Raw genomic sequence first — 24,574 nt, 5'->3', positions numbered from 1 at the left:
TCTGTTGTCACCTTAGTTTTTGTTCTTAACCATTCTGACTGGCGTGAGGTGGAATCTCAGGGTTTTTTTTTTTGATTTTCATTTCCCTGATGACTAAGGACGTTGAACATTTCCTTAGGTACTTCTCAGCCATTTGATATTCCTCAACTGAGAATTCTTTGTTTAGCTCTGTATCCCATTTTTAAATAAGGTTATTTGTCTCTCTGGAGTCTAACTTCCTTTGTTCTTAGAATATATTGGATATTAGCCCTCTATTGGATGTTGGATTGGTAAAGATCTTTTCCCAATCTGTTGGTTGCCATTTTGTCCTAATGACAGTGTCCTTTGCCTTATGGAAGCTTTGCAGTTTTATGAGGCCCCATTTGTTGATTCTTGATCTTAGAGCATAAGTCATTAGTGTTTTGTTTGGGAAATTTTTCCCAGTGATCATGTGTTCAAGGCACTTCCCCACTTTTTCTTCTATTAGTTTGAGTGTATCTGGTTTGATGTGGAGGTCCTTGATCCACTTGGACTTAAGCTTTGTACAGGGTGATAAGAATGGATCGATCTGCATTCTTCTACATGCTGAACTCCAGTTGAACTAGCACCATCTGTTGAAAATGCTGTCTTTTTTTCCACTGGATGGTTTTAGCTCCTTTGTCAAAGATCAAGTATTCATAGATGGGAGGGTTCATTTCTGGGTCTTCAATTTTATTCCATTGATCTACCTGCCTGACTCTGTACCAATACCATGCAGTTTTTATCACTATTGCTCTGTAATACTGCTTGAGGTCAGAGATGGTGATATCCCCAGATGTTCTTTTATTGGTGAGGATAGATTTTACTATCCTGGTTTTATTGTTATTCCAAATGAATTTGCAAATTGTTCTTTCTAACTCTATGAAAAATTGAGTTGGAATGTTGATGGGACTTACATTGAATCTGTAGATTGCTTTTGGCAAAATTTTTACTATATTAATCCTGCCAAACCATGAGCATGGGATGGCTTTCCATCTTCTGAGTTCTTCTTCAATTTCTTTCTTCAGAGACTTGAAGGTCTGTATGACAGACCTTTCACTTGTTTGGTCAAAGTCACACGAAGGTATTTTACGTTATTTGTGACTATTGTGAAGGGTGTCATTTCCCTAATTTCTTTCTTAGCCTGTTTATCCTTTGAGTAGAGGGAGGCTACTGATTTGAGTTAATTTTATACCCAGCCACTTTGCTGAAGTAGTTTATCAGGCTTAGTAGTTTTCTGGTGGCACTTTTGAGGTCACTTAATTATACAATCATATCATCTGCAAATAGTGATATTTTGACTTCTTCATTTCCAATTTGTATCTCTTTGACCTCTTTTTGTTGTCTGATTGCTCTGGCTAGAACTTCAAGAACTGTATTGACTAAGTAGGGATAGAGTAGGCAGCCTTGTCTAGTCCCTGATTTTAGTGGGATTGCTTCAAGTTTCTCTCCATTTAATTTGATGTTGGCTACTGGTTTGCCATATATTTCTTTTACTATGTTTAAGTATGGGCCTTGAATTCCTGATCTTTCCAAGACTTTTAACATAAAGGGGTGTTGAATTTTGTCAAATGCTTTTTCAACATCTAATGAGATGATCATGTGTTTTTTCTTTGAGTTTGTTTATATAGTACATGAAACATAGTTGATGGATTTCCATATATTGAACCATCCCTGCATCCCTGGGATGAAGCCTCCTTGATCATGATGAATGATCATTTTGATGTGTTTTTGGATTTGGTTTAAGAGAATTTCACTGAGTATTTTAGTGTCAATATTCATAAGGGAAATTGGTCTGAAGTTCTCTTTCTTTGTTGGGTCTTTGTGCGGTTTAGGTATAAGCATAAATGTGGCTTCATAGAAAGGATTGGGTAGTGCTCCTTCTGTTTCTGTTATGTGGAGTAGTTTGGACAGTATTGGTCTTCTATGAAGGTCTGATAGAATCCTGCACTAAACCCATGTGGTCCTGGGCTTTTTTTGCTTGGGAGACTTTTAATAACTGCTTCTATTTCTTTAGGAGTTTTGGGACTGATTAGATGGATTATTCTGATTTAACTTTTGTATGTGTTATCTGTCTAGAAAAATTTCCATTTCACCCATTTTCAGTTTTTTTTGAATATAAGTTTTTGTAGTAGGGTATGACGATTTTTTACATTTTCTCAGATTTTGTTGTTATGCCTCCCTTTTCACTTCTGATTTTGTTAATTTGGATACACTCTCTGTGCCCTCTGGTTAGTCTGGCTAAGGGTTTATCTATCTTGTTGATTTTCTTGAAGAACCAGTTCCTGGTTTTCTTGATTCTTTGTATAGTTCTTGTTTCTACCTGTTTGATTTCATCCCTGAATTTGATTATTTCCTGACATCTACTCGCCTTAGGTGTATTTGCTTCTTTTTGTTCTACGGCTTTATGTGTGCCGCCAAGCTGCTAATTTATGCTCTCTCCAGTTTCTTTTTGGAGGCACTCAGAGCTATGGGTTTTCCTCTTAAAACTGCTTTCATTGTGTCCCATAACTTTGGGTATATTGTTCCTTCATTTTCACTAAATTCTAAAAAGTCTTTAATTTCTTTCTTTATTTCTTTCTTGAACAAGTTATCATTGAGTAGAGCATTGTTCAACTTCCACATGAATGTGGGCTTTTTGTCGTTTTTGTTGTTATTGAGGACCAGCCTTAGTTCATGGTGATCTGATAGGATGCATGGGATTATTTCAATAATCTTGTATCTGTTGAGGCCTGTTTTGTGAAAGATTATATGGTCAATTTTTTAGAAGGTACCATGAGGTGCTGAGAAGAAGGTATATTCTTTTGTTTTAGGATGAAATATATAAATATGTGTTAAATCCATTTGGTTCATAACTTCTGTTAGTCTCTAGTTTCCATGACCTCTCCATTGCCGAGAGTGCGGTGTTGAAGTCTCCCACTATTATTGTGTGAGGTGCAATATGTAATTTTAGCTTTAGTAAGGTTTCTTTTATGAATGTATGTGCCCTTACATTTGAAGCATAGATATTCAGGTTTGAGAGTCCATCTTGGTGGATTTTTCCTTGGGACCATTTGCTTGGAAAATTGTTTTCCAGCCTTTTACTCTGATGCAGTGTCTCTTTTTGTCACTAAGGTATGTTTTCTGTATGCAGCAAAGTATCCAGTCTGTTAGTCTATGTCTTTTTATTGGGGAATTGAGCCCATTGATGTTAAGAGATATTAAGGAATAGTGATTTTTGTTTTCTATTATTTTTGTTGTTAGAGGTGGAATTATGTTTGTGTTCTCTCTTCCTTTGATTTTGTTGCAAGGTTATTACTTTCTTGTTTTTTTCTATAGTATAGAAACTTCCTCCTTGTGTTGGAGTTTTCCATTTATTATCCTTTGTAGGGATGGATTTATAGAGAGTTATTGTGTAAATTTGGTTTTGTCATGGAATATCTTGGTTTCTCCATCTATGTTAATTGAGAGTTTTGCTGGATATAGTAGCCTGGGCTGGTATTTGTGTTCTCTTAGGGTCTGTATGACATCTGCCCAGGATATCCTGGCTTTCATAGTCTATGTTGAGAAGTCTACCTTTTTATGTTACTTACTTTATATGTTCCCTTACTGCTTTTAATATTCTTTCTTTGTTTTGTGCATTTGGCATTTGACTATTATGTGACAGGAGGAGTTTCTTTTCTGGTCCAATCTATTTGGAGTTCTGTAGGCTTCTTGTATGTTTATGGGCATCTCTTTCTTTAGGTTAGGGAAGTTTTCTTCTATAATTTTGTTGAAAATATTTACTGGTTCTTTAAGTTGGGTGTCTTCACTCTCTTCTATACCTATTATCCATAGCTTTGGTCTTCTCATTGTGTCCTGGATTTCCTGGATGTTTTGGGTTAGGAGCTTTTTGCATTTTACATTATCTTTGATGGTTGTGTCGATGTTTTCTATGGTATCTTCAGCCCCTGAGATTCTCTCTTCTATATCTTGTATTTTGTTGGTGATGCTTGTATCTATAACTCTTGACCTCTTTATTAGGTTTTCTTTTTCCAGGGTTGTCTACTTTTGTGTTTTCTTTATTGTTTCTATTTCCACTATTGCATCCTGGATGTTTTTATTCAATTCCTTCACCTGTTTGATTATGTTTTCCTGTAATTCTTTAAGGGATTTTTGTGTTTTCTCTTTAAGGGCTTCTATTCGTTTACCTGTGTTGTCCTCTATTTCTTCAAGGGAGTTATTTATGTCCTTCTTAAAGTCCTCTATCATCATCATGAGATGTGATTTTATATACAAGTTTTGCTTTTCCACTGTTTTTTGGATATCCAGTATTTGCTTTGGTGGTTGAACTGGGCTCTGATAATGCCAAGTTTTTTTTTTTTTTTCTTGGCTTCTGTTGTTTAGGCTCCTGTGCTTGCCTCTCAGTATCAGGTTGTCTCTGGTGTTAGCTTGTGTTGCTGTCTCTGACAGTGGCTTGACCCTCCTATAAACCTGTGTGCCTGTAGACCTGTTTTCTTTCAGCTGGATCTGGGAACAGAGAGCTGCTCCTGGCTTCCTGTGTCCTGAAGCCTCCCAGCAGGTCGCCTAGAGCAGAAGAGTTGGTTTTACCTCTGTTCTCAGGTGTGTCAGGGCTCTTGGTGACTTGGCTTTCAGCTCTGGGCTCAGGCAGAAACTGGAAGTGTCCTTCCCCTGACTGCTCCTAGATTCCTTTATCCAGAAGGCACTAAGCAAGTTCCTCTTGGGCTAGGAATGTGAGAAGAAGTGGTCTCCCCTGAGCTCTCTGGATTATCTGCACTTCTGAGTGTGTAGTTCTCTCCCTCAAGGGATTTGGATACAGACAGTTGTGGGAGCGTCTCAGCTCCAGGTGTAGGCAGAAACCCAAAGTCGAAGAAAGACTTAAAATTAGTTCCAAGTTGGGAGTCATGGAGCCATAGTCTCTAAAAACCAAGTGATAAAATTACAGGTAGTTAAGACGGTGTCAATTAAAGCACCTTTTAATTGTAAAATTGACAATAGCCCGTTTATATATAACTCTAGTGTTAAAGAGAAACCCAAATTTTGCTACTATTAATATATGTAAATTAGGAAGAAGAGCAAAGGATGGATGAAAAATAACCGCTGGCATCAAGAAGATGAAGCCTGCATACCTTGGGGAGGGGAGCCGATGAGAAAAGCTGGGTTCTGCAGGCTAGCATGGGAGGCTGTTTCAGAGATGCTCAGAGATTTCCTCAGCACGACTTAGGAGATGCACCACAGGACACCACAGTGAGAGTACATTGTGTGGGTGCAAGTCCTCACTCAGGGCAGTTTCAGGATTTTTGAAGCTCTTGTCCATTGAAATCTCATTATGACTTCCAGGTTATAAACCATGTTCTGAGGAGTAGAACCAGAGACATGGTGGAGTCTGGACCACTGGGGATGGTGAAAACTAGAAGAGAGGCTTCCTAATTATGAACAGAACAGGTGCAGAGGGATTATTTCCTCTTCTACCTCTGCTCCCTACCTCCTCACCCCCCTGCATCTTCAGAAATGCACTCAGACAGATGCTTACCTTCTGCTCTTCAAACCAGAGACACCACATCTCTCCTTTGGAGAGCTAGCATCCCTCCAGAGAAAGCCTACAAGGCATTAAATGAAGTCTCTCAATGGAAAAAAAATTAATCTGTATTTTAATGAGAATCACTCTGTAAGCCCATCCATGTCCTCAGCATTTGCAGTTTACCTTTTAATTGGCTCATGCATTCTAGATGAGACAATCAGACAGACTCTTAATATTAAATACAAATCAATAGGAATATGGAAGTGAATTAAGAAATTTCATTTCTTAGAGGAAATAAGAGTGTGATAGGGAGCAGAAGAAATCTGAGCCAACCTTCCAAGGCATAGAAAGCCATTGACATACTCAGAGGTGCAGGAAACATGGAAAGGGAAGGTGGCACACAAGGAACATAGGCTCTCAGGCTGTGTTCGGAACAACCCTGCCAGCTTGAGGCCTTGACAAGAAAATGGCTTTTTAGCAGTACCCCCAAAAGAAAAAAGAATAGGAGGAGAAGTAGGAGAAGGATGAGGAGGAGAAGGAGAAGGAGAAGGAGAAGGATGTGGAAGAGGGTGAGGATGAGGAGGAGAAGGAAAAGGAGAAAGAGAAGGAGGTAGAGGAGGAGGAGGAGAAGAGGAGAAGCAGGAGGAGAAGAGGAGGAGGAAGAGGAGGAGGAAGAGGAGGGAGAGGAAGAGGAGGAGGAAGAGGAGGAGGAAGAGGAGGGAGAGGAAGAGGAGGAGAAAGAGAAGGAGGAGGAGAAGGAGGAGGAGGAAGGGGAGGAGGAGAAAGAGAAGGAGAAAGAGAAGGAGGTAGAGGAGGAGGAGGAGGAAGAGGAGGGAGAGGAAGAGGAGGGAGAGGAAGAGGAGGGAGAGAAAGAGGAGGAGGAAGAGGAGGAGGAGAAAGAGAAGGAGAAAGAGGAGGAGAAAGAGGATGAGGAGGAGAAGGAGGAGGAGGAGGAGGAGGTCCAATATGCTGATAACAGGAGATTTGAAAGGAACAAGAGAGTAGGGTCCTTTAGAGCAACAAGTTTGGCTCCTGAGGCCCATTACCATGACAGTTGGGAGTACCAGTGGCTAGTTGTGTGTGGTGGCACATTCCTTTAATTCCAGCACTTATAAAGCAGAGACACAGATGGATCTCTGACTTCGAGGCTAGTCTGGTCTATAGAATCAGTTCTATGACAGCCAGGACTACACAGAGAAACCTTGTCTTGAAAAACACAGAGTGAAAATAACTGGTTTTAAAAAGAAATCTTAGACTTCTTTTGAAGAGAAGCCATAAATACATAAATGACAATCAAATGACATTTTCAGAAGTAGAACTGTGCTCCAGACTTCAACAGTCTTTGCATTTGAAAGAAAATAACTTTGGCATATAATTGTGAACCTAGACAACTGGCCAATCTCATATGCAGTCCATGCTCCTACAGTGTGGTGGAGCATGTTGATGTCTGTGGTCTGTACTGCCACTGGACACCATGCTGAGGTCCAGGGCACATGCGGACTCTAGAGACTATGTGGATGTCTGTGGTGTCTCCAGAAACCACGTTGGAAGTCCACCATCCCTGATCCTGCTGACTGCAATGAGCATGGAAGGTACTTTTACCATGGTACTGGTGATTGCAGATTCACAGTTATGAAAGAGGAATATAAGCTTTTATGACACCCCAAATAACTGCTTAGATAGGAAGCGACAGAAGAGAATGCTTAAAAATTGTCTTAAAGATGCTGTAGCTCTCCACAATTGATGGGTTCTGGTGGGAGTGGAGGTGAAGGATTCAGTTTTCTTCAAGGGTCTGGCCACTGAGAGTTGGACCATACTCCACTGATTATATGGGCAACATAAACTGGACTTGTTCCTTTTTTTCTTTTTTCTTCTTTTTTGTGTGTGTGTGCATGTGCGTGCATGTGTGTGTGTGTGTGTGTGTGTGTGTGTGTGTGCTCATGCGCGTGTGTGGTGACAAGTGTTGGAGACAGGCCTGGGAGAGCTGGGAAGAGTGAGCTCTGGGTTCATGATGTGAAATTCCCAAATAATCAATAAAAATATTATGAAAAGTATTTCCTATCTTCTGCTGAGAGGTTATTGGATTATGTGAATGTGTGTGTATGTGTGTGAGTGTGAATGTGTGTGTGAGTGTTTATGTGTGAGTGTGAATGTGTGAGTGTGGGTGTATGTGTGTGAGTGTGAATGTGTGTGTGTGAGTGTGTATGTGTGAGTGTGAATGTGAATGTGAATGTGTATGTGTGAGTGTGAGTGTGTGAGTGTGACTATGTGTGTGAGTGTGTAAGTGTGTGAGTGTGTAAGTGTGAGTGTGTGAGTGTGAATGTATGTGTATGTGTGTGTGAGAGTGTGTATGTGTGAGTATGAATGTGAATGTGTATGTGAGTGTGAGTGTGAATGTGAGTATGTATGTGTGTGAGTGTGAATGTGAGTGTGTATGTGTGAGTGTGAATGTGTGTGTGAGTATGCATGTGTGAGTGTGAATGTGTGAGTGAGTGTGTGTGTGTATGAGTGTGTGTATGTGTGTGAGTGTGAATGTGTATGTGTGTGTGAGTGTGTATATGTGTGTGAGTGTGAATGTGTGTGAGTGTGTGTGAATGTGTGTGAGAGTGTGTATGTGTGAGTGTGAATGTGAATGTGAATGTGTGTGAGTGAGTGTGTGTGTATGAGTGTGTGTATGTGTGTGAGTGTGAATGTGTATGTGTGTGTGAGTGTGTATATGTGTGTGAGTGTGAATGTGTGTGAGTGTGTGTGAATGTGTGTGAGAGTGTGTATGTGTGAGTGTGAATGTGAATGTGAATGTGTGTGTGTGAGTGTGAGTGTGTGAGTGTGAATATGTGTGTGAGTGTGAGTGTGTGAGTGTGAATGTATGTGTATGTGTGTGTGATAGTGTGTATGTGTGAGTGTGAATGTGAATGTGTGTGTGAGTGTGTGAGTGTGAATGTGAGTATGTATGTGTGTGAGTGTGTATGTGTGAGTGTGAGTGTGTATGTGTGAGTGTGAATGTGTGTGTGAGTATGCATGTGTGAGTGTGAATGTGTGAGTGAGTGTGTGTGTATGAGTGTGTGTATGTGTGAGTGTGAATGTGTATGTGTGTGAGTGTGTATATGTGTGTGAGTGTGAATGTGTGTGTGAGTGTGAATTTGTGTGTGTGTACGTGTGTACGTGTGTGTGTGTGTGTGTGTGTGTGCGCGTGAGTGTGGCTCATATGTTTGGCATATTTCCCTAAGCTTGTAGATAAAGAATGGTGGAGAAAAACCAATGTCTTGCTCTGTCATACTTGCTCTTATTCTTTGAAGCAGGACCTCTCACTGAACATGAAATCAGGGTGGCTGCATTCTCCTGGGTCCTCCTGTCTCCACTCTCTATAGCGTATGCACATGACAGCTAACCTGACTTAAAAATGTAATATTTTTGCATGAATCCATTTAGGTTGGATAAAATCCATCCCTGGCGGTCCTGGTCCTCTCTTCTCCATGGTGTTGTTGGCCATTGACCTGGAGGATGAAGGGAGCAGAGGTGCACAGACTTTTGAATGGCCTGTGTGGACAATGGAGATGACAAAACTCTGGGATCAGCTTTAGGGGACAGATCAACTTTATTTTGGGTGAATTAAGGGTTTTGGGGAAGGGGGTAGGAATATTCAGAGTGGGCAAAAGTGATTGGCTGAAGGCTAAGATACTGAGATGCCTCATTGGCATGGGGGAAGCATTTTAGGAATCTCAAGTGTTTGCTGGACAGGTTCTTATAGGGAAAAACAAAGATGAACTTGGAATTTCACCAAGAAGGTGTGAGGGGTTTGGCATCAGGGTTTCTGACAATTTCTCACCACCAATTAATCCCTGCAGATCCCTCCTCCTATATCCCTAGGCTTGTATTTCTGTGCATTGGGTTTTGTACTTAAGTCCTCAAGCTTTCTCATTAGGCATTCTTTTTTTTTTAAATTTTTTTAATTTTTTTTTTAACTTGAGTATTTCTTATATACATTTCAAATGTTATTCCCTTTCCCGGTTTCCAGGCAAATATCCCCCTCCCCCCTCCCCTTCCTTATGGGTGTCCCCCTCCCAACCCTCCCCCCATTGCCGCCCTCCCCCCATAGTCTAGTTCAGTGGGGGTTCAGTCTTAGCAGGACCCAGGGCTTCCCCTTCCACTGGTGCTCTTACTAGGATATTCCTTGCTACCTATGGGGTCAGAGTCCAGGGTCAGTCCATGTATAGTATTTAGGTAGTGGCTTAGTCCCTGGAAGCTCTGGTTGCTTGACATTGTTGTACTTTTGGGGTCTTGAGCCACTTCAAGCTCTTCCAGTTCTTTCTCTGATTCCTTCAACGGGGGACCTATTCTCAGTTCAGTGGTTTGCTGCTGGCATTCGCCTCTGTATTTGCTGTATTCTGGCTGTGTCTCTCAGGAGCGATCTACATCCGGCTCCTGTCGGTCTGCACTTCTTTGCTTCATCCATCTTGTCTAATTGGGTGGCTGTATATGTATGGGCCACATGTGGGGCAGGCTCTGAATGGGTGTTCCTTCAGTCTCTGTTTTAATCTTTGCCTCTCCCTTCCCAGCCAAGGGTATTCTTTTTCCTCATTTAAAGAAGGAGTGAAGCATTCACATTTTGATCATCCGTCTTGAGTTTCGTTTGTTCTAGGGATCTAGGGTAATTCAAGCATTTGGGCTAATAGCCACTTATCAATGAGTGCATACCATGTATGTCTTTCTGTGATTGGGTTAGCTCACTCAGGATGATATTTTCCAGTTCCAACCATTTGCCTACGAATTTCATAAAGTCGTTGTTTTTGATAGCTGAGTAATATTCCATTGTGTAGATGTACCACATTTTCTGTATCCATTCCTCTGTTGAAGGGCATCTGGGTTCTTTCCATTTTCTGGCTATTATAAATAAGGCTGCGATGAACATAGTGGAGCACGTGTCTCTTTTATATGTTGAGGCATCTTTTGGGTATATGCCCATGAGAGGTATAGCTGGATCCTCAGGCAGTTCAATGTCCAATTTTCTGAGGAACCTCCAGACTGATTTCCAGAATGGTTTTACCAGTCTGCAATCCCACCAACAATGGAGGAGTGTTCCTCTTTCTCCACATCCTCGCCAGCATCTGCTGTCACCTGAGTTTTTCATCTTAGCCAATCGCACTGGTGTGAGGTGAAATCTCAGGGTTGTTTTGATTTGCATTTCCCTTATGACTAAAGATGTTGAACATTTCTTTAGGTGTTTCTCAGCCATTCGGCATTCCTCAGCTGTGAATTCTTTGTTTAGCTCTGAACCCCATTTTTTAATAGGGTTATTTGTTTCCCTGCGGTCTAACTTCTTGAGTTCTTTGTATATTTTGGATATAAGGCCTCTATCTGTTGTAGGATTGGTAAAGATCTTTTCCCAATCTGTTGGTTGCCGTTTTGTCCTAACCACAGTGTCCTTTGCCTTACAGAAGCTTTGCAGTTTTATGAGATCCCATTTGTCGATTCTTGATCTTAGAGCATAAGCCATTGGTGTTTTGTTCAGGAAATTTTTTCCAGTGCCCATGTGTTCCAGATGCTTCCCTAGTTTTTCTTCTATTAGTTTGAGTGTGTCTGGTTTGATGTGGAGGTCCTTGATCCACTTGGACTTAAGCTTTGTACAGGGTGATAAGCATGGATCGATCTGCATTCTTCTACATGTTGCCCTCCAGTTGAACCAGCACCATTTGCTGAAAATGCTATCTTTTTTCCATTGGATGGTTTTGGCTCCTTTGTCAAAAATCAAGTGACCATAGGTGTGTGGGTTCATTTCTGGGTCTTCAATTCTATTCCATTGGTCTATCTGTCTGTCTCTGTACCAATACCGTGCAGTTTTTATCACTATTGCTCTGTAATACTGCTTGAGTTCAGGGATAGTGATTCCCCCTGAAGTCCTTTTATTGTTGAGGATAGCTTTAGCTATCCTGGGTTTTTTTGTTATTCCAGATGAATTTGCAAATTGTTCTGTCTAACTCTTTGAAGAATTGGATTGGTATTTTGATGGGGATTGCATTGAATCTGTAGATTGCTTTTGGTAAAATGGCCATTTTTACTAAATTAATCCTGCCAATCCATGAGCATGGGAGATCTTTCCATCTTCTGAGGTCTTCTTCAATTTCTTTCCTCAGTGTCTTGAAGTTCTTATTGTACAGATCTTTTACTTGCTTGGTTAAAGTCACACCGAGGTACTTTATATTATTTGGGTCTATTATGAAGGGTGTCGTTTCCCTAATTTCTTTCTCGGCTTGTTTCTCTTTTGTATAGAGGAAGGCAACTGATTTATTTGAGTTAATTTTATACCCAGCCACTTTGCTGAAGTTGTTTATCAGCTTTAGTAGTTCTCTGGTGGAACTTTTGGGATCACTTAAATATACTATCATGTCATCTGCAAATAGTGATATTTTGACTTCTTCTTTTCCGATCTGTAGCCCCTTGATCTCCTTTTGTTGTCTGATTGCTCTGGCTAGAACTTCAAGAACTATATTGAATAAGTAGGGAGAGAGTGGGCAGCCTTGTCTAGTCCCTGATTTTAGTGGGATTGCTTCAAGTTTCTCTCCATTTAGTTTAATGTTAGCAAATGGTTTGCTGTATATGGCTTTTACTATGTTTAGGTATGGGCATTGAATTCCTATTCTTTCCAGGACTTTTATCATGAAGGGGTGTTGAATTTTGTCAAATGCTTTCTCAGCATCTAATGAAATAATCATGTGGTTCTGTTCTTTCAGTTTGTTTATATAATGGATCACGTTGATGGTTTTCCGTATATTAAACCATCCCTGCATGCCTGGGATGAAGCCTACTTGATCATGATGGATGATTGTTTTGATGTGCTCTTGAATTCGGTTTGCCAGAATTTTATTGAGTATTTTTGCGTCGATATTCATAAGGGAAATTGGTCTGAAGTTCTCTTTCTTTGTTGTGTCTTTGTGTGGTTTAGGTATAAGAGTAATTGTGGCTTCGTAGAAGGAATTCGGTAGGGCTCCATCTGTTTCAATTTTGTGGAATAGTTTGGATAATATTGGTATGAGGTCTTCTATGAAGGTTTGATAGAATTCTGCACTAAACCCGTCTGGACCTGGGCTCTTTTTGGTTGGGAGACCTTTAATGACTGCTTCTATTTCCTTAGGAGTTATGGGGTTGTTTACCTGGTTTATCTGTTCCTGATTTAACTTCGATACCTGGTATCTGTCTAGGAAATTGTCCATTTCCTGAAGATTTTCAAGTTTTGTTGAATATAGGTTTTTATAGTAAGATCTGATGATTTTTTGAATTTCCTCCGAATCTGTAGTTATGTCTCCCTTTTCATTTCTGATTTTGTTAATTTGGACACACTCTCTGTGTCCTCTCGTTAGTCTGGCTAAGGGTTTATCTATCTTGTTGATTTTCTCAAAGAACCAACTTTTGGTTCTGTTGATTCTTTCTATGGTCCTTTTTGTTTCTACTTGGTTGATTTCAGCTCTGAGTTTGATTATTTCCTGCCTTCTACTCCTCCTGGGTGTATTTGCTTCTTTTTGTTCTAGAGCTTTTAGGTGTGCTGTCAAGCTGCTGACATATGCTCTTTCCTGTTTCTTTCTGCAGGCACTCAGCGCTATGAGTTTTCCTCTTAGCACAGCTTTCATTGTGTCCCATAAGTTTGAGTATGTTGTATCTTCATTTTCATTAAATTCTAAAAAGTTTTTAATTTCTTTCTTTATTTCTTCCTTGACCAGGTTATCATTGAGTAGACCATTGTTCAATTTCCACGTATATGTGGGCTTTCTTCCCTTATTATTATTGAAGACCAGTTTTAGGCCGTGGTGGTCCGATAGCACGCATGGGATTATTTCTATCTTTCTGTACCTGTTGAGGCCCGTTTTTTGACCAATTATATGGTCAATTTTGGAGAAAGTACCATGAGGAGCTGAGAAGAAGGTATATCCTTTTGCTTTAGGATAGAATGTTCTATAAATATCCGTTAAGTCCATTTGGCTCATGACTTCTCTTAGTCTGTCTACATCACTGTTTAATTTCTGTTTCCATGATCTGTCCATTGATGAGAGTGGGGTGTTGAAATCTCCCACTATTATTGTGTGAGGTGCAATGTGTGTTTTGAGCTTTAGTAAGGTTTCTTTTACGTATGTAGGTGCCCTTGTATTTGGGGCATAGATATTTAGGATTGAGAGTTCATCTTGGTTGATTTTTCCTTTGATGAATATGAAGTGTCCTTCCTTATCTTTTTTGATGACTTTTAGTTGGAAATTGATTTTATTTGATATTAGAATGGCTACTCCAGCTTGCTTCTTCTGACCATTTGCTTGGAAAGTTGTTTTCCAGCCTTTCACTCTGAGGTAGTGTCTGTCTTTGTCTCTGAGGTGTGTTTCCTGTAGGCAGCAGAATGCAGGGTCCTCGTTGCGTATCCAGTTTGTTAATCTATGTCTTTTTATTGGGGAGTTGAGGCCATTGATATTGAGAGATATTAAGGAATAGTGATTATTGCTTCCCGTTATATTCATATTTGGATGTGAGGTTATGTTTGTGTGCTTTCATTCTCTTTGTTTTGTTGCCAAGACGATTAGTTTCTTGCTTCTTCTAGGGTATAGCTTGCCTCCTTATGTTGGGCTTTACCATTTATTATCCTTTGTAGTGCTGGATTTGTAGAAAGATATTGTGTAAATTTGGTTTTGTCATGGAATATCTTGGTTTCTCCATCAATGTTAATTGAGAGTTTTGCTGGATACAGTAACCTGGGCTGGCATTTGTGTTCTCTTAGTGTCTGTATGACATCAGTCCAGGATCTTCTGGCCTTCATAGTTTCTGGCGAGAAGTCTGGTGTGATTCTGATAGGTCTCCCTTTATATGTTACTTGACCTTTTTCCCTTACTGCTTTTATATATTTGGTTGTGAGCCTAGCCTTTAACGGCTGAGCCATCTCTCCAGCCCCTTACTGCTTTTAATATTCTTTCTTTATTTTGTGCGTTTGGTGTTTTGACAATTATGTGACGGGAGGTGTTTCTTTTCTGGTCCAATCTATTTGGAGTTCTGTAGGCTTCTTGTATGTCTATGGGTATCTCTTTTTTTAGGTTAGGGAAGTTTTCTTCTATGATTTTGTTGAAGATATTTACTGGTCCTTTGAGCTGGGAGTCTTCACTCTCTTCTATACCTATTATCCTTAGGTTTGATCTTCTCATTGAGTCCTGGATTTCCTGTATGTTTTGGACCAGTAGCTTTTTCCGCTTTACATTATCTTTGACAGTTGAGTCAATGATTTCTATGGAATCTTCTGCTCCTGAGATTCTCTCTTCCATCTCTTGTATTCTGTTGGTGAAGCTTGTATCTACGGCTCCTTGTCTCTTCCTTTGGTTTTCTATATCCCGGGTTGTTTCCATGTGTTCTTTCTTGATTGCTTCTATTTCCATTTTTAATTCCTTCAACTGTTTGATTGTGTTTTCCTGGAATTCTTTCAGGGATTTTTGCGATTCCTCTCTGTAGGCTTTTACTTGTTTATTAATGTTTTCCTGTGCTTCCCTAAGTGTGTTCATGTCTTTCTTGAAGTCCTCCAGCATCATGATCAAATATGATTTTGAAACTAGATCTTGCTTTTCTGGTGTGTTTGGATATTCCATGTTTGTTTTGGTGGGAGAATTGGGCTCCGATGATGGCATGTAGTCTTGGTTTCTGTTGCTTGGGTTCCTGCGCTTGCCTCTCGCCATCAGATTATCTCTAGTGTTACTTTGTTCTGCTGTTTCTGACAGTGGCTAGACTGTCCTATAAGCCTGTGTGTCAGGAGTGCTGTAGACCTGTTTTCCTTTCTTTCAGTCAGTTATGGGGACAGAGTGTTCTGCTTTCGGGCGTGTAGTTTTTCCTCTCTACAGGTCTTCAGCTGTTCCTGTGGGCCTGTGTCTTGAGGTCACCAGGCAGCTTTCTTGCAGCAGAAAATTTGGTCTTACCTGTGGTCCCGAGGCTCAGGTTTGCTCGTGGGGTGCTGCCCAGGGGCTCTCTGCAGTGGCAGCAACCAGGAAGACCTGTGCCGCCCCTTCCGGGAGCTTCAGTGCACCAGGGTTCCAGATGGTCTTTGGCTTTTTCCTCTGGCGTCCGAGATGTGTGTGCAGGGAGCAGTCTCTTCTGGTTTCCCAGGCTTGTCCGCCTCTCTGAAGGTTTAGCTCTCCCTCCCACGGGATTTGGGTGCAGAGAACTGTTTATCTGGTCTGTTTCCTTCAGGGTCCGGCGGGGTCCTGCCGCTCCTGGGCCCTCCCCCACGGGAGCCCAGAGGCCTTATACAGTTTCCTCTTGGGCCAGGGATGTGGGCAGGGGTGAGCAGTGTTGGTGGTCTCTTCCGCTCTGCAGCCTCAGGAGTGCCCACCTGACCAGGCGGTTGGGTTTCTCTCTCACCGGGTCTGGGAGCAGAGAGCTGCTCGAGTATTTCTTATATACATTTCAAATGTTATTCCCTTTCCCGGTTTCCAGGCAAATATCCCCCTCCCCCCTCCCCTTCCTTATGGGTGTCCCCCTCCCAACCCTCCCCCCATTGCCGCCCTCCCCCCATAGTCTAGTTCAGTGGGGGTTCAGTCTTAGCAGGACCCAGGGCTTCCCCTTCCACTGGTGCTCTTACTAGGATATTCCTTGCTACCTATGGGGTCAGAGTCCAGGGTCAGTCCATGTATAGTATTTAGGTAGTGGCTTAGTCCCTGGAAGCTCTGGTTGCTTGACATTGTTGTACTTTTGGGGTCTTGAGCCACTTCAAGCTCTTCCAGTTCTTTCTCTGATTCCTTCAACGGGGGACCTATTCTCAGTTCAGTGGTTTGCTGCTGGCATTCGCCTCTGTATTTGCTGTATTCTGGCTGTGTCTCTCAGGAGCGATCTACATCCGGCTCCTGTCGGTCTGCACTTCTTTGCTTCATCCATCTTGTCTAATTGGGTGGCTGTATATGTATGGGCCACATGTGGGGCAGGCTCTGAATGGGTGTTCCTTCAGTCTCTGTTTTAATCTTTGCCTCTCCCTTCCCAGCCAAGGGTATTCTTTTTCCTCATTTAAAGAAGGAGTGAAGCATTCACATTTTGATCATCCGTCTTGAGTTTCGTTTGTTCTAGGGATCTAGGGTAATTCAAGCATTTGGGCTAATAGCCACTTATCAATGAGTGCATACCATGTATGTCTTTCTGTGATTAAGTTAGCTCACTCAGGATGATATTTTCCAGTTCCAACCATTTGCCTACGAATTTCATAAAGTCGTTGTTTTTGATAGCTGAGTAATATTCCATTGTGTAGATGTACCACATTTTCTGTATCCATTCCTCTGTTGAAGGGCATCTGGGTTCTTTCCATTTTCTGGCTATTATAAATAAGGCTGCGATGAACATAGTGGAGCACGTGTCTCTTTTATATGTTGAGGCATCTTTTGGGTATATGCCCATGAGAGGTATAGCTGGATCCTCAGGCAGTTCAATGTCCAATTTTCTGAGGAACCTCCAGACTGATTTCCAGAATGGTTTTACCAGTCTGCAATCCCACCAACAATGGAGGAGTGTTCCTCTTTCTCCACATCCTCGCCAGCATCTGCTGTCACCTGAGTTTTTCATCTTAGCCAATCGCACTGGTGTGAGGTGAAATCTCAGGGTTGTTTTGATTTGCATTTCCCTTATGACTAAAGATGTTGAACATTTCTTTAGGTGTTTCTCAGCCATTCGGCATTCCTCAGCTGTGAATTCTTTGTTTAGCTCTGAACCCCATTTTTTAATAGGGTTATTTGTTTCCCTGCGGTCTAACTTCTTGAGTTCTTTGTATATTTTGGATATAAGGCCTCTATCTGTTGTAGGATTGGTAAAGATCTTTTCCCAATCTGTTGGTTGCCGTTTTGTCCTAACCACAGTGTCCTTTGCCTTACAGAAGCTTTGCAGTTTTATGAGATCCCATTTGTCGATTCTTGATCTTAGAGCATAAGCCATTGGTGTTTTGTTCAGGAAATTTTTTCCAGTGCCCATGTGTTCCAGATGCTTCCCTAGTTTTTCTTCTATTAGTTTGAGTGTGTCTGGTTTGATGTGGAGGTCCTTGATCCACTTGGACTTAAGCTTTGTACAGGGTGATAAGCATGGATCGATCTGCATTCTTCTACATGTTGCCCTCCAGTTGAACCAGCACCATTTGCTGAAAATGCTATCTTTTTTCCATTGGATGGTTTTGGCTCCTTTGTCAAAAATCAAGTGACCATAGGTGTGTGGGTTCATTTCTGGGTCTTCAATTCTATTCCATTGGTCTATCTGTCTGTCTCTGTACCAATACCGTGCAGTTTTTATCACTATTGCTCTGTAATACTGCTTGAGTTCAGGGATAGTGATTCCCCCTGAAGTCCTTTTATTGTTGAGGATAGCTTTAGCTATCCTGGGTTTTTTTGTTATTCCAGATGAATTTGCAAATTGTTCTGTCTAACTCTTTGAAGAATTGGATTGGTATTTTGATGGGGATTGCATTGAATCTGTAGATTGCTTTTGGTAAAATGGCCATTTTTACTAAATTAATCCTGCCAATCCATGAGCATGGGAGATCTTTCCATCTTCTGAGGTCTTCTTCAATTTCTTTCCTCAGTGTCTTGAAGTTCTTATTGTACAGATCTTTTACTTGCTTGGTTAAAGTCACACCGAGGTACTTTATATTATTTGGGTCTATTATGAAGGGTGTCGTTTCCCTAATTTCTTTCTCGGCTTGTTTCTCTTTTGTATAGAGGAAGGCAACTGATTTATTTGAGTTAATTTTATACCCAGCCACTTTGCTGAAGTTGTTTATCAGCTTTAGTAGTTCTCTGGTGGAACTTTTGGGATCACTTAAATATACTATCATGTCATCTGCAAATAGTGATATTTTGACTTCTTCTTTTCCGATCTGTAGCCCCTTGATCTCCTTTTGTTGTCTGATTGCTCTGGCTAGAACTTCAAGAACTATATTGAATAAGTAGGGAGAGAGTGGGCAGCCTTGTCTAGTCCCTGATTTTAGTGGGATTGCTTCAAGTTTCTCTCCATTTAGTTTAATGTTAGCAAATGGTTTGCTGTATATGGCTTTTACTATGTTTAGGTATGGGCATTGAATTCCTATTCTTTCCAGGACTTTTATCATGAAGGGGTGTTGAATTTTGTCAAATGCTTTCTCAGCATCTAATGAAATAATCATGTGGTTCTGTTCTTTCAGTTTGTTTATATAATGGATCACGTTGATGGTTTTCCGTATATTAAACCATCCCTGCATGCCTGGGATGAAGCCTACTTGATCATGATGGATGATTGTTTTGATGTGCTCTTGAATTCGGTTTGCCAGAATTTTATTGAGTATTTTTGCATCGATATTCATAAGGGAAATTGGTCTGAAGTTCTCTTTCTTTGTTGTGTCTTTGTGTGGTTTAGGTATAAGAGTAATTGTGGCTTCGTAGAAGGAATTCGGTAGGGCTCCATCTGTTTCAATTTTGTGGAATAGTTTGGATAATATTGGTATGAGGTCTTCTATGAAGGTTTGATAGAATTCTGCACTAAACCCGTCTGGACCTGGGCTCTTTTTGGTTGGGAGACCTTTAATGACTGCTTCTATTTCCTTAGGAGTTATGGGGTTGTTTACCTGGTTTATCTGTTCCTGATTTAACTTCGATACCTGGTATCTGTCTAGGAAATTGTCCATTTCCTGAAGATTTTCAAGTTTTGTTGAATATAGGTTTTTATAGTAAGATCTGATGATTTTTGAATTTCCTCTGAATCTGTAGTTATGTCTCCCTTTTCATTTCTGATTTTGTTAATTTGGACGCACTCTCTGTGTCCTCTCGTTAGTCTGGCTAAGGGTTTATCTATCTTGTTGATTTTCTCAAAGAACCAGCTTTTGATTCTGTTGATTCTTTCTATGGTCCTTTTTGTTTCTACTTGGTTGATTTCAGCTCTGAGTTTGATTATTTCCTGCCTTCTACTCCTCCTGGGTGTATTTGCTTCTTTTTGTTCTAGAGCTTTTAGGTGTGCTGTCAAGCTGCTGACATATGCTCTTTCCTGTTTCTTTCTGCAGGCACTCAGCGCTATGAGTTTTCCTCTTAGCACAGCTTTCATTGTGTCCCATAAGTTTGGGTATGTTGTATCTTCATTTTCATTAAATTCTAAAAAGTTTTTAATTTCTTCCTTATTTCTTCCTTGACCAGGTTATCATTGAGTAGAGCATTGTTCAATTTCCACGTATATGTGGGCATTCTTCCTTATTGTTATTGAAGACCAGTTTTAGGCTGTGGTGGTCCGATAGCACGCATGGGATTATTTCTATCTTTCTGTACCTGTTGAGGCCCGTTTTTTGACCAATTATATGGTCAATTTTGGAGAAAGTACCATGTGGAGCTGAGAAGAAGGTATATCCTTTTGCTTTAGGATAGAATGTTCTATAAATATCCGTTAAGTCCATTTGGCTCATGACTTCTCTTAGTCTGTCGACATCTCTGTTTAATTTCTGTTTCCATGATCTGTCCATTGATGAGAGTGGTGTGATGAAATCTCCCACTATTATTGTGTGAGGTGCAATGTGTGCTTTGAGCTTTAGTAAGGTTTCTTTTACATATGTAGGTGCCCTTGTATTTGGGGCATAGATATTTAGGATTGAGAGTTCATCTTGGTGGATTTTTCCTTTGATGAATATGAAGTGTCCTTCCTTATCTTTTTTGATGACTTTTAGTTGGAAATTGATTTTATTTGATATGGAATGGCTACTCCAGCTTGCTTCTTCTGACCATTTGCTTGGAAAGTTGTTTTCCAGCCTTTCACTCTGAGGTAGTGTCTGTCTTTGTCTCTGAGGTGTGTTTCCTGTAGGCAGCAGAATGCAGGGTCCTCGTTGCGTATCCAGTTTGTTAATCTATGTCTTTTTTATTGGGGAGTAGAGGCCATTGATATTGAGAGATATTTAGGAATAGTGATTATTGCTTCCCGTTATATTCATATTTGGATGTGAGGTTATGTTTGTGTGCTTTCATTCTCTTTGTTTTGTTGCCAAGACGATTAGTTTCTTGCTTCTTCTAGGGTATAGCTTGCCTCCTTATGTTGGGCTTTACCATTTATTATCCTTTGTAGTGCTGGATTTGTGGAAAGATATTGTGTAAATTTGGTTTTGTCATGGAATATCTTGGTTTCTCCATCAATGTTAATTGAGAGTTTTGCTGGATACAGTAACCTGGGCTGGCATTTGTGTTCTCTTAGGGTCTGTATGACATCAGTCCAGGATCTTCTGGCCTTCATAGTTTCTGGCGAGAAGTCTGGTGTGATTCTGATAGGTCTCCCTTTATATGTTACTTGACCTTTTTCCCTTACTGCTTTTAATATTCTTTCTTTATTTTGTGCGTTTGGTGTTTTGACAATTATGTGACGGGAGGTGTTTCTTTTCTGGTCCAATCTATTTGGAGTTCTGTAGGCTTCTTGTATGTCTATGGGTATCTCTTTTTTTAGGTTAGGGAAGTTTTCTTCTATGATTTTGTTGAAGATATTTACTGGTCCTTTGAGCTGGGAGTCTTCACTCTCTTCTATACCTATGATCCTTTGGTTTGATCTTCTCATTGAGTCCTGGATTTCCTGTATGTTTTGTACCAGTAACTTTTTCCGCTTTACATTATCTTTGACAGTTGAGTCAATGATTTCTATGGAATCTTCTGCTCCTGAGATTCTCTCTTCCATCTCTTGTATTCTGTTGGTGAAGCTTGTATCTACAGCTCCTTGTCTCTTCTTTTGGTTTTCTATATCCAGGGTTGTTTCCATGTGTTCTTTCTTGATTGCTTCTATTTCCATTTTTAATTCCTTCAAATGTTTGATTGTGTTTTCCTGGAATTCTTTCAGGGATTTTTGTGTCTCCTCTCTATGGGCTTCTACTTGTTTATTTATGTTTTCCTGGAATTCTTTCAGGGATTTTTGCGATTCTTTCAGGCATTTTTGCGATTCCTCTCTGTAGGCTTCTACTTGTTCTCTAAGGGAGTTCTTCACGTCTTTCTTGAAGTCCTCCAGCATCATGATCAAAAATGATTTTGGAACTAGATCTTGCTTTTCTGGTGTGTTTGGATATTCCATGTTTGTTTTGATGGGAGAATTGGGCTCCGATGGTGCCATGTAGTCTTGGTTTCTGTTGCTTGGGTTCCTGCGCTTGCCTCTCGCCATCAGATTATCTCTAGTGTTACTTTGTTCTGCTATTTCTGACAGTGGCTAGACTGTCCTATAAGCCTGTGTGTCAGGAGTGCTGTAGACCTGTTTTCCTCTCTTTCAGTCAGTTATGGGGACAGAGTGTTCTGCTTTCCGGCGTGTGGTTTTTCCTCTCTACAGGTCTTCAGCTGTTCCTGTGGGCCTGTGTCTTGAGTTCACTAGGCAGCTTTCTTGCAGCAGAAAAGTTGGTCTTACCTGTGGTCCCAAGGCTCAAGTTTGCTCGTGGGGTGCTACCCACGGGCTCTCTGCAGTGGCAGCAACCAGGAAGACCTGTGCCGCCGTTTCCGGGAGCTTCAGTGCACCAGTGTTCCAGATGGTCTTTGGCTTTTTCCTCTGGCGTCCGAGATGTGTGTGCAGAGAGCAGTCTCTTCTGGTTTCCCAGGCTTGTCTGCCTCTCTGAAGGTTCAGCTCTCCCTCCCACGGGATTTGGGTGCAGAGAACTGTTTATCCGGTCTGTTTCCTTCTGGTTCTGGTCGTGTCTCAGGCACAGGGGTCCTGCAGCTCCTGGGCCCTCCCCCACGGGAGCCCAGAGGCCTTATACAGTTTCCTCTTGGGCCAGGGATGTGGGCAGGGGTGAGCAGTGTTGATGGTCTCTTCCGCTCTGCAGCCTCAGGAGTGCCCACCTGACCAGGCGGTTGGGTCTCTCTCTCACAGGGTCTGGGGGCAGAGAGCTGCTGCGGGCCGGGATCCGCGGGTGTCATTAGGCATTCTTACCCACTGGGCCACCTTCCTGTTGTAATGGAATCATGGCATAAAGTTAAGTAATTAAACAAAGGTTAATGAATAATTTAAATAAAACCTTAGAAGTAAATAATACTCAAATTCAGTGATAGATGTTCTGTATACTGTCTACATCAAAAGAGAAAGTATAAAGACAGAGGACAAAGGATGCATTAAAATGAGGAAACATTAAAATCCTGTATTCATGATAGAAACCAACAAAGAAACACAGAACACCACAGGAACTCTCCAGGGAAGTGGGCATTTCAGTGAGGAGGGCACAAGCTACACCTGGCATCACCAGAAGTCAGAAGATTCCAGGAATAAATTTTCTCCTATGGCCTTCAAAGGGAATGTGGCCTGGGATACCACAACCAATTCCACTGAGGGTGTAAAGAAGGGCAAAGTTCCAGCATTGTGTGAAGAGAACTTTCCACAATGTACAATGTAGAAATGATGTCTGTTTTTGGTGAACTAAGGAAGAACAGAATCAACAACTATATGGAATTGCCAAGATAAATAGCAGGAAAAAAACATTGAAGAAGTTGAGAGTAGAACTGGATATCAAATTTTTGACTAGAAAAATATTTCATTTCCTTAGACATCTTTAAGAAAAATTTCCATATTCTGGTTATATACTTCATTGTCTGATAAACATAAAAATAACCCGAAAGAAGGAAATAAATACAAAATGCTCTAGAGGCCTGGAGAAGATTGAGTATCTTCTGATACTAAAAAAAGATACCTTTTTAATCCTTTCAGTTGGATAGCTACACATGTACCCTAGCTAGTGATATGAGTTCTAAATAAAATATTAACAATATAATTTGTTTGTTATTTTGGTGGCCAAAGTGAGTTTAATGCAGGAAACAAGGAAAGATTAATGAAAGCAGAAACAAATCTACAGTCCGTTTGTTATAGAGAAGAAATAAGATTAACATACACTATGTATTGAAAGAAAAAAATTAGGGTCTGGAGAGATGGGTGACTCAGCAGCTAAGAGCCCAGCACCCTCTGTTCCTCCACAGGACCTGGGTTCGGTTTCCGGCACTCAAATCTCAGCTCTCAAGTGTCTATTACTTCAGTTCCGGGGGATCTGATGCTGTCTTTTGTCATTTGTGGGTACTGCATAAATTTGTTGTATTGACCAGGGTGTAGGCAAAACACCCATAAATACATCTTCAAGATTAAAGAAAAAGAAAAATTCTAGAGTATCAGGAAAGGATATTTAAAAGTATCTAAAAGCTTCAGTTATTGGCATTCTTGATTACCCTAGAAAAACATCCAAGAATAATCAAAGAGGGCTAATACCGTTATTTCTGTTGATTTTGTCTTTTTGAACAAAAAAATAAAGGCAAAGGAAGAGTATAAATATTGTAAAGACAGCAGGTTATTTTAAATTATGAGTGACATGTCCTATACCTGGAAAAGTCATGAAAATAAATTGAAAAGCTGTTAGAATCCCAAAGAGAGCTTATTAAGATGGTGTGTTATAAAACAAATATATAAAAGTCAATATCTTTTTATACCATTAATAACTAGCTAGAAATTATAAGGGTTATAAACATCACCTAATTACAGCAGCAAACTGAAAGATAATTAACAATAAATTGAAAATAAATGCATTGAACTAATTTAAAGACACACTGAAATTTTTAGGAGCCCTGAGTATAATTTCACATAACAACACAAACAGGGACTTAAAACAGCTGTTCAAATCAGTTAGTTCCAATATCTTTTGTTGTGTGTCTAGTTAAGACTTCTGCAAACAGATCTCCATAACCTCCATGACTCACAGCAACCAAAGTCCTTTATCATAGTTCTGGAGATTCAGACTGGAAGACATGGTACCCAGGGCAAGACATGGTACCCAGGGCAACACTCTTTAGAGGCTACAGGGGAGGATTTGTTCCTGACCTCTTGGTCTCTGGTGCTATCAGGTGTTCCGTGGCTTGCATGTTCACCACTGTGTTCTCTGCTTCTGAGCTGAGAGTTCTGTCTCTTACCCCATGGGTTTCTCCTTGTCCTTTTTGTAAGGATATGTGTGGTGGTGTCTCATGCCCATCTAGAGAATAGAAAAACAACCTCCACGAGATTAGTTAACATTTAGAGTCTTTCACAATTTCAAATGTATATATTTATTTTTGTATTTCCCACTTTAGCCACTCTTATCTCTGTGCCAAATCTCCC

The sequence above is a fragment of the Rattus norvegicus genome, chromosome 4 (genome assembly GCF_036323735.1).
Source record: "Rattus norvegicus strain BN/NHsdMcwi chromosome 4, GRCr8, whole genome shotgun sequence".
Taxonomy (NCBI): Eukaryota; Metazoa; Chordata; class Mammalia; order Rodentia; family Muridae; genus Rattus; species Rattus norvegicus.
This window is presented reverse-complemented; position numbering follows the sequence as displayed.